Below are 7,613 nucleotides of genomic sequence, written 5' to 3' on the forward strand. Positions count from 1 at the left end.
ACCATTTTTGTTACTAGCACAGTCCCTTGTTCATGTTTCTTGTGCTCCAAAATAGGGTCAAATATTACCTGATATCCTATACCATTAGAAACTAGCTTCCAACTATGATATTTCCTAAAGGGTTTGGAAAGGTCTCCATGCCTCTTATAAAACTTTGGGAGAGGGCAGCTAGATGGCGCAGTGGTTAAAGTGCTAGCTCTGGATTCAGGAGGACCTGAGTTCAAATCCAGCCTCAGACACCTGACACTATCTGTGTGACCCTGGGCAAGTCACTTAACCCCCATTGCCCCACCAAAAAAACAAAAAACAAACAAACAAACAAAAACAAAAACCTTCGGGAGAGGAGTCACATAAATGTCTCTTTCTCCTTCCCATCTCTCCTCTACTCCTCTAACCCGGTAGGAAAACTAATAACAAAAATGATAAAGAATGAATGACATTTTTCTTCTGTCTTCACCAAAAAGACCATTTTCAAAGACAGTACCAGTGGTGATGAGATAAAAAAAAAAAGTCAAACAGGAAAAGGGGGTCCTACCTATATACACCGATTTCTTCTGTTCTTTAATCTGGTGCAAGGTAAAAGTAACGGTTTTTGAACCTGAAGGAGAGAAGGATAAGTGATTTATTTCCTGTCTTTAGACTTACACAGCAAAGAGACTGGTTTAGGTAAAACACGAGTCTATGGGATGAACTGAGAGCCAGTCTCAGTTTCCTCATCTATGTAAAATGAAGTTTGACTACAATATCTCTAAGCTTGCTCCACTTCTCTATATTCTGTGACTGACCATTGGCAGACCATCAACTTGGAGCTGCATTTCTAACAGTGGTGATGGATATGCCCTGATCATCCATGCCCTTTTGGAGTAATAATAGCTCAGATTTATATAAGAGTTTAAGGCTTCCCTCATAAAACTGTGAGGTAAGTAGGCAAGTATTATTAACTCTATTTTACACGAATGTTATTAACCCTAGTTTATACAGAAAGTGGGGTTAATACTCCACTGCACTGCTTCCTACCTATTTATGAAATAGGTAACTAAGGCTAGGGGTTAGCAGTGGGCAAATACAGTTTCTGGCTAGGGAGGGGGCAGCTAGGTGGCGCAGTGGATAAAGCACCGGCCCTGGATTCAGGAGCTCCTGAGTTCAAATCCGGCCTCAGACACTTGACACTTGCTAGCTGTGTGACCCTGGGCAAGTCACTTGACCCCCATTGCCCTGCAAAACAAAACAAACAAACAAAAAAAACAGTTTGTGGCTAGGGAACAGACTACACATTATGTGAACACTGAATCCATGATCTGTGTCTCATGCCATGAGACAGCTCAAATTGCCTTGGCTAGCTACCAGTGCCTTGTGTACACCTGGTTTTCCTTTGTCTTCTTGTTGTTGTTGTTGTCACTGAAATAGTTTGCTATTTCCTTTTCCAGCTCATTTGACAGATAAGGAAACCGAGGCAAACAGGGTTAAGTGACTTGCTCAGGGGGACACAACTAGTGAGTATCTGGGGCCAGATTTGACCTCACAAAGAGAAGTCTTCCTGATTCCAAGCCTGGTACTCTGATCTTTTCTTTACTCTCACACAAACTGAGTGAATTCAGAAGACTAACAAGCACTCATTACAGCCCCTTAAAGGTGGCTCAGAAATACCCTATCCATCACTCCCTACAGGAAGGGATGCCTGAGTAATGAGCTGGCAGAGCCCTAGGATTTTTCACAGACAGATGGGTCTAGGCATCCCTGCCAAAAAACAAGGGAGCGGAAGGTTCTGGTCAGGCTTAAGACTTTTTGACTCCAACAAAAATGCTACATTATTCCAAATGGGGTCAGAAAAAGAGCCTAAAAATGTCAATTCCATGGAGTAGAAAATTTCTTATAAAAGTTCAGTTTTCAAGTTTGAACAGATCCTTCTGCTATTAAACCCACCCTGCTGTTAAGAGAGATACCAAAGAAAGAAAGTATGAGCATCATCACCATGCATTCAGGCTGCTTGGACCTACGCACAGGTGATAATTGGTTACTGACAAACTCACAAAGAAACAAGAGAACAAAGGCAAACCAGGCTGCTATGGAAAGAGCTACAGGCAAGACAAGGCATTATTTATTTCTCCTGGATATAAAACATAGTCTACCAAGATAAAAATCAGCTTTGAAAAGAGGAGTCTGAAACACTCTAACAAACAGGGGATCTTAAGTTTACTTGGTTAACATTATGGAGAATAAAACACCCTTTTAGTCGAGAGAATGGATGCACTGAAATCAGACAAGGAGACGGGATTTTTTATGGTTATTTGGTGCCTTTTATTGAAATGAGCAGAATGAATAGGAAGACGTGATATAGAGGGGAGTGCCGATGGACTGCATGCACTGAAGGAATAGAGTTATAGAAGGGCTAGGTTAAAGGCAAGAGACAAAAAGACTGAGGAATCATGGTCCTATTTTTTGGTCCTGGTGATATGAATTGTTGTCCAGTAGTTGCTTGGACAGCAACAGCCCAGTAAAGCCATCTTGGCAGACAGGCTCAACCAGGTTGAGGGTAACTGATAAGCCTCATCAGTGAGCTGGGGTGGGGATGGGGGAGTGTCTACCCCAAACATGTGAAGACTTCCCTCTGCAGAATGGGTAGATGAGAACAATTTGTTCCAACGGTCATGAAGGCGGCTGACTGGGCACTGCTGAGCGCTTAGAGCTTAGTTAGAAGCTCTAAGATTGAAGATGCCAGGATCATCACTGCATCCTAGGCCATCGCTAGTCATCTTGACTTTTGTACTGCTACTGAATTTCGATGATTCTGGAAGAGAAAGTGAGGCTGACAACTTTGTGCAACTCTGCCTCACTTAAATCCAGTTCACAAAGACATCAGCCATTGCTGTCACCAGTTCCTTTGAAATGAAGGATGAATGACAGGTGGGGTTCAGTGGATAGAGTTCAAGGCCTGGAGTCAGAAAGACTCATGTCCCTGAGTTCAAATCTGGCCTCCGACACTTGCTGTGTTATCCTGAGCAAGTCACTTAATCATATTTGCCTCAGCTTCCTCCTCTGTAAAATGAGCTGGAGAATGAAATGACAAACTCTGCCAAGAAAACCCCAAAAAAGGTCACAAAGAGTTGGGAGCAACTCAACAACAAGAACAAAAGTAGGGATGGGTCCCTGTATCATCACTTAGGGGAGCTGCTTTGATTTCCACTGATGTCTGGGTCTTTCTTAAGAGTAAATTGGTTTTTGGCGCAGTAGATAAAGCACCGGTCCTGGATTCAGGAGGACCTGAGTTCAAATCCAGCCTCTGACACTTGACACTTACTAGCTGTGTGACCCTGGGCAAGTCACTTAATCCTCATTGTCCTGCAAAAAAAAAAAGGGGGGGGTGTAAAATGTTTTTTTAAAAATGGTGCATGATACAGGGGACCACAGGTTTGCATTAGAGCTCATACAAAAACTATAAATCAGAGAGAAGCAGAAAGGAGAAGAGGGAGGAAAATCTTACTCCTTGGACAGCAAAAGGCCCTAACAGGTCCTTCTTGAAGGCTGGGCCCTGGTCCTGTCTAGGGGCAGCATTGCTTCTTTTTGCTTTGTTTTCTTTCTTTTTTCTTACCCTATTTTTGTTGATAGCCTTTTAAAAAAGTTTTATTGATGTGTTTGGGTTTTTATTACAAAGATTTGCAGCTTTTCCCCACTCTGGAAAAGCTCTTGTAGAAAAGTAAAACAATTAAATAGAGCTAACACTACAGTGATTGCATCTAAAAGTGCCTGCATCATTCCCCAACTATAGCACCCTGCCTCACCTTTCTATTTAAAAAGATTTTTTTTTTTTTTTAGTGAGGCAATTGGGGTTAAGTGACTTGCTCAGGGTCACACAGCTAGTAAGTGTTAAGTGTCTGAGGCCGGATTTGAACTCAGGTACTCCTGACTCCAGGGCCGGTGCTCTATCCACTGCGCCATCTAGCTGCCCCACTAAAAAGATTTTTTTTAAGTTAACAGACATCTTTTTCTTTCCCTCCCACCCTCTACCTCATCGAGGGGAAAAAACAGAGAACAAAAATTCTTGTAGCAAATATGTATAATCAAGCAAAACAAATTTCCTCATTGTATATAATAATATAGATGTCTCATTCTGCCCTTCGAGTCTATCTCCTCTCTATGAGGAGGTGGATAGTATGTTGAATTGTTGGTCCTCTGGAATCACAAATGGTCATTACACTGAACAAGGAGAAAGCGGTGTCACTAGCAGCCCAGAGAGGAAAAAGCATCCATCTGGAGAGAGTGGTCCCAAGTGTCAAATACATTAAAGTGGTCATAAAGAATCAGAAATGAGAAAAGACTACCAGATTTTGTAATCAAGGGATCACTGATGACTTTGGAGAGAGCAGTTTCAGGTTAGGTGATAAGTTTGGAAGCCAGATCACAAAGGGTTGAAGAATGAGTGGGAGAAGAGAAGAAAAATCATAGACAGTGAATAAAAACAGCTTTCTAAGAATAAGTACATCAAACTTTGCTTAAGGGAGGACATGAGTGAATATGTGAAATACTCAGAGGGATTCAATCCAAACTTACCAGGGTACAGAAAAGCCATCCAGAGAAAAAGATATTTCCTAGGGTATGTTTGAGAAAATTCAATTGGATGTTGACTACTTAAAACTCACAGTCAGTATCGTACTGGTGGAGATATTAAATTTTGTGAGATAGAGGGTTATATTTTAATAATAGCAACGGAAAAATAAAATAATACTTGGGCATTCATAGACATACACACATACAGACTCACGCATTAGGAGGAATATATCATAGTGAACTTCAAGACAGGAAGTCCTAGTTCAAATCCAGTCATTGGACGTAGTCATTCCCAGGTTGGATATTTCCTGGAATTGAAGAAAAATAAACCAGCTACTCAAAAATAATCTTCTTGTTCTATCTTTTTTTCCGCAAAAGGAAATTTATTCTATATTCTCCAAGAAAAATGGAGTCTCTGAAGCCAGAATTTGTCTTTTACAAACATAACACTTTTAAAAGTAAAGCCTAAATGATGATACTCACCTAGAATTTGCCGGGTGAAAATTCATATGCTCAAGGGAATTCCAAGATATTCCATGATTTACCAGAAGTTCATGACTATTTAATAAATGATTCAAGTCTCCAAATAAAGTTTGATTTACTGTGGCTGGATTCTAAGAAATGACAGTAGTTGAATCATTTCATAAACCTTTTTCCCCATATTTTTTCCATAGTCTTCAGCTATCAATTTTATTATTTTTTTTAAAAAGACAGGAAGAAATTCTAAAATCTGTTGAAAAATAAACATTAAACAGACCTTTCTATCATACAATACATACTTTAAAAGGTCAGGAAAATTAAAATAAAGTTTTGGTTTTTAAATGCCAAATCTTTCTAGTAGAATGTAAGTTCCCAGGACAAGACTGCTTCAAGTTTGTCTCTATCCACAAGGCCTTTCTAAAAATGAGATTAAAAACCAAAAATACCCAGTTGTCAATATGTAAAGCCGAAGGAGGAAACTTCTCATAGCAATGTACCATGGCATTTTTTTTCCTTCTTAGCTGAAAAGTGAAAAGTCAAGCTAACCCTCAATCACTTTTACATCCCCTGAGGGCAAGAGTTAACAGCTAAAAGTTTTGGTCTTGGAAAGATTCCAGAAAACCAGAGGATTCTGGACAATGTGTAAAGCACTGGAAAATAATCTGTCACTTTCTGGCTGACACTTCTTTCAAAGTTATTAGTTACAAAACAAACAAACAAAAATGTTATTAGTTAACTGTACTTGATAGAAACAGAATTTCATTAAGCTGACCACTCCTACCTAGAAGATTATTTTCTGGTGGTTTGCACATTACCCAAAATTCCCCAGCTTCCTGGTATTTTTATGAATAAGAAAGTTATCCCAAGTTCAATGCACTGTGATTTAGTACTCACCTAAACTTATAGCTCCTGAGCCTTCTACTGACAAGTTTACTTTTATCAGCCAAACAAAGAACCCACTATTTCACAACTAAAGACATTTAACCAAACAACATAGCAAAGAGATTCTCCTATGCACATATGGGATTCACTCACCCACAATTCCCTTATTACCAATGGAGGACACAAATCAAAATCAATAAAAAAACATTTATGAAGTACCTACTGTGTACCAAGAGTGCAGTGCCTCTTTCTGGCAAGGAAAAAGCTACAGTTCTTTAGGGCACAACTGAGGCCCATGAACTAACACAAAAATTCTTACTGGTGGGCAGCTAGGTGGTGGAGTAGATAGAGCACCGGCCCTGGAGTCAGGAGGACCTGAGTTCAAATCTGGCCTTAGACACTTAACACTTACTAGCTGTGTGACCCTGGGCAAGTCACTTAACCCCAATTGCCTCATCACCAAAAAAAAAAAAAAATTCTTACTGGTTTTTCCATGAGCCCTCCAAAAATCATCTACCTATTATATGACACACCAAACTCTAGTTTTGATTTCCTGACCAGTATCTTCTATACAACTTATATGCAAGTGACCAGAACATTCTGCTCCATGCTCTTGGGAATCCATAGGTATTGGTTCAATTTCCTTGGTCTTGGAGTATTCGTTTAGAGTTCTATGTAATCTTTTGAATGCTTTAATATCTATCCTCTGTTCTAATTTTGATATTATCTCAATTTAGCGGATTTTAATGAAATTTTCTTCCTCTTAAAATCTCTGCTGCTTTTAGCTTTATTTCTTTATATTCTTCTGTCATTCCTCTAATTTTGATAAAGGGTATTCCAACTCTAACCTTTTCCCATGTTAGGGAATATACATTTCACCAACCTTTGTCTATGCCCCAAGTAGCCTAGAGGCTTGCTGGAGACACAGGCCTGACCCTAACTGGCTTCCCTGTCCTTTAAATCTGGTAAAACCATGTGCTCCCCTGACCTAGTTTCTTCTGTTCCTTAGTTTTCTAGACTGAATCACCATCTTTCAGGGTTGGGAAAGAATGGGATGAGTACTTTAAGCAGATTCTGCTTCTTTAAAGCTCCCCACCTAGAGGCTGCTACAGACAGAGAGAAGTGTGGTCTCTCCCCATACTTCTCCCTTCTCATCATCTGGATGGGCAGAATTGATGTCTGCACTTAGCACTGCTCTTGGCACAGTGCTTGACACATAGCAGGTACTTAATAAATGTTTATTGATTGATTTTTGCAACAGCATAAGGAGGAAAGAAAAGAAAATGGACTAGCAGAGAAATCCCTCTATGAGTCCCCCAAAAGACCCTACAGAAGCCTAAAAGGTATGCTGAATGAAAGTTCTAAGGATTAGCTTTCTTTACTGTTGATTCATAAGGCTTCTTGCTTTCTTGTCTTGTAGATTCAGCTGAAAATTGTCCTGAATCTGCTAGATAATTATTCTCAGGTTTTGGAGAGGTTTTGGAGTGAGGACTGGAAAAAAATGCCTAAATCTTCCACTGTCAGTCATGTGACTAGGAAATCCTCAATGGCATCCTTATCAGATTTGTAGATGGTATAAACCTAAGAGGGACAGCTAACAAACAGGAAGGAAAACAGGAAGGAAAAGGCAGGATTCAAATCTAATCCAACATGCATCTATTAAGCACCTACTATATGTAAAGTGCTGGGCTCATCTCTCCATATCT

The sequence above is a fragment of the Dromiciops gliroides genome, chromosome 3 (genome assembly GCF_019393635.1).
Source record: "Dromiciops gliroides isolate mDroGli1 chromosome 3, mDroGli1.pri, whole genome shotgun sequence".
In the NCBI taxonomy this organism is placed as follows: Eukaryota; Metazoa; Chordata; class Mammalia; order Microbiotheria; family Microbiotheriidae; genus Dromiciops; species Dromiciops gliroides.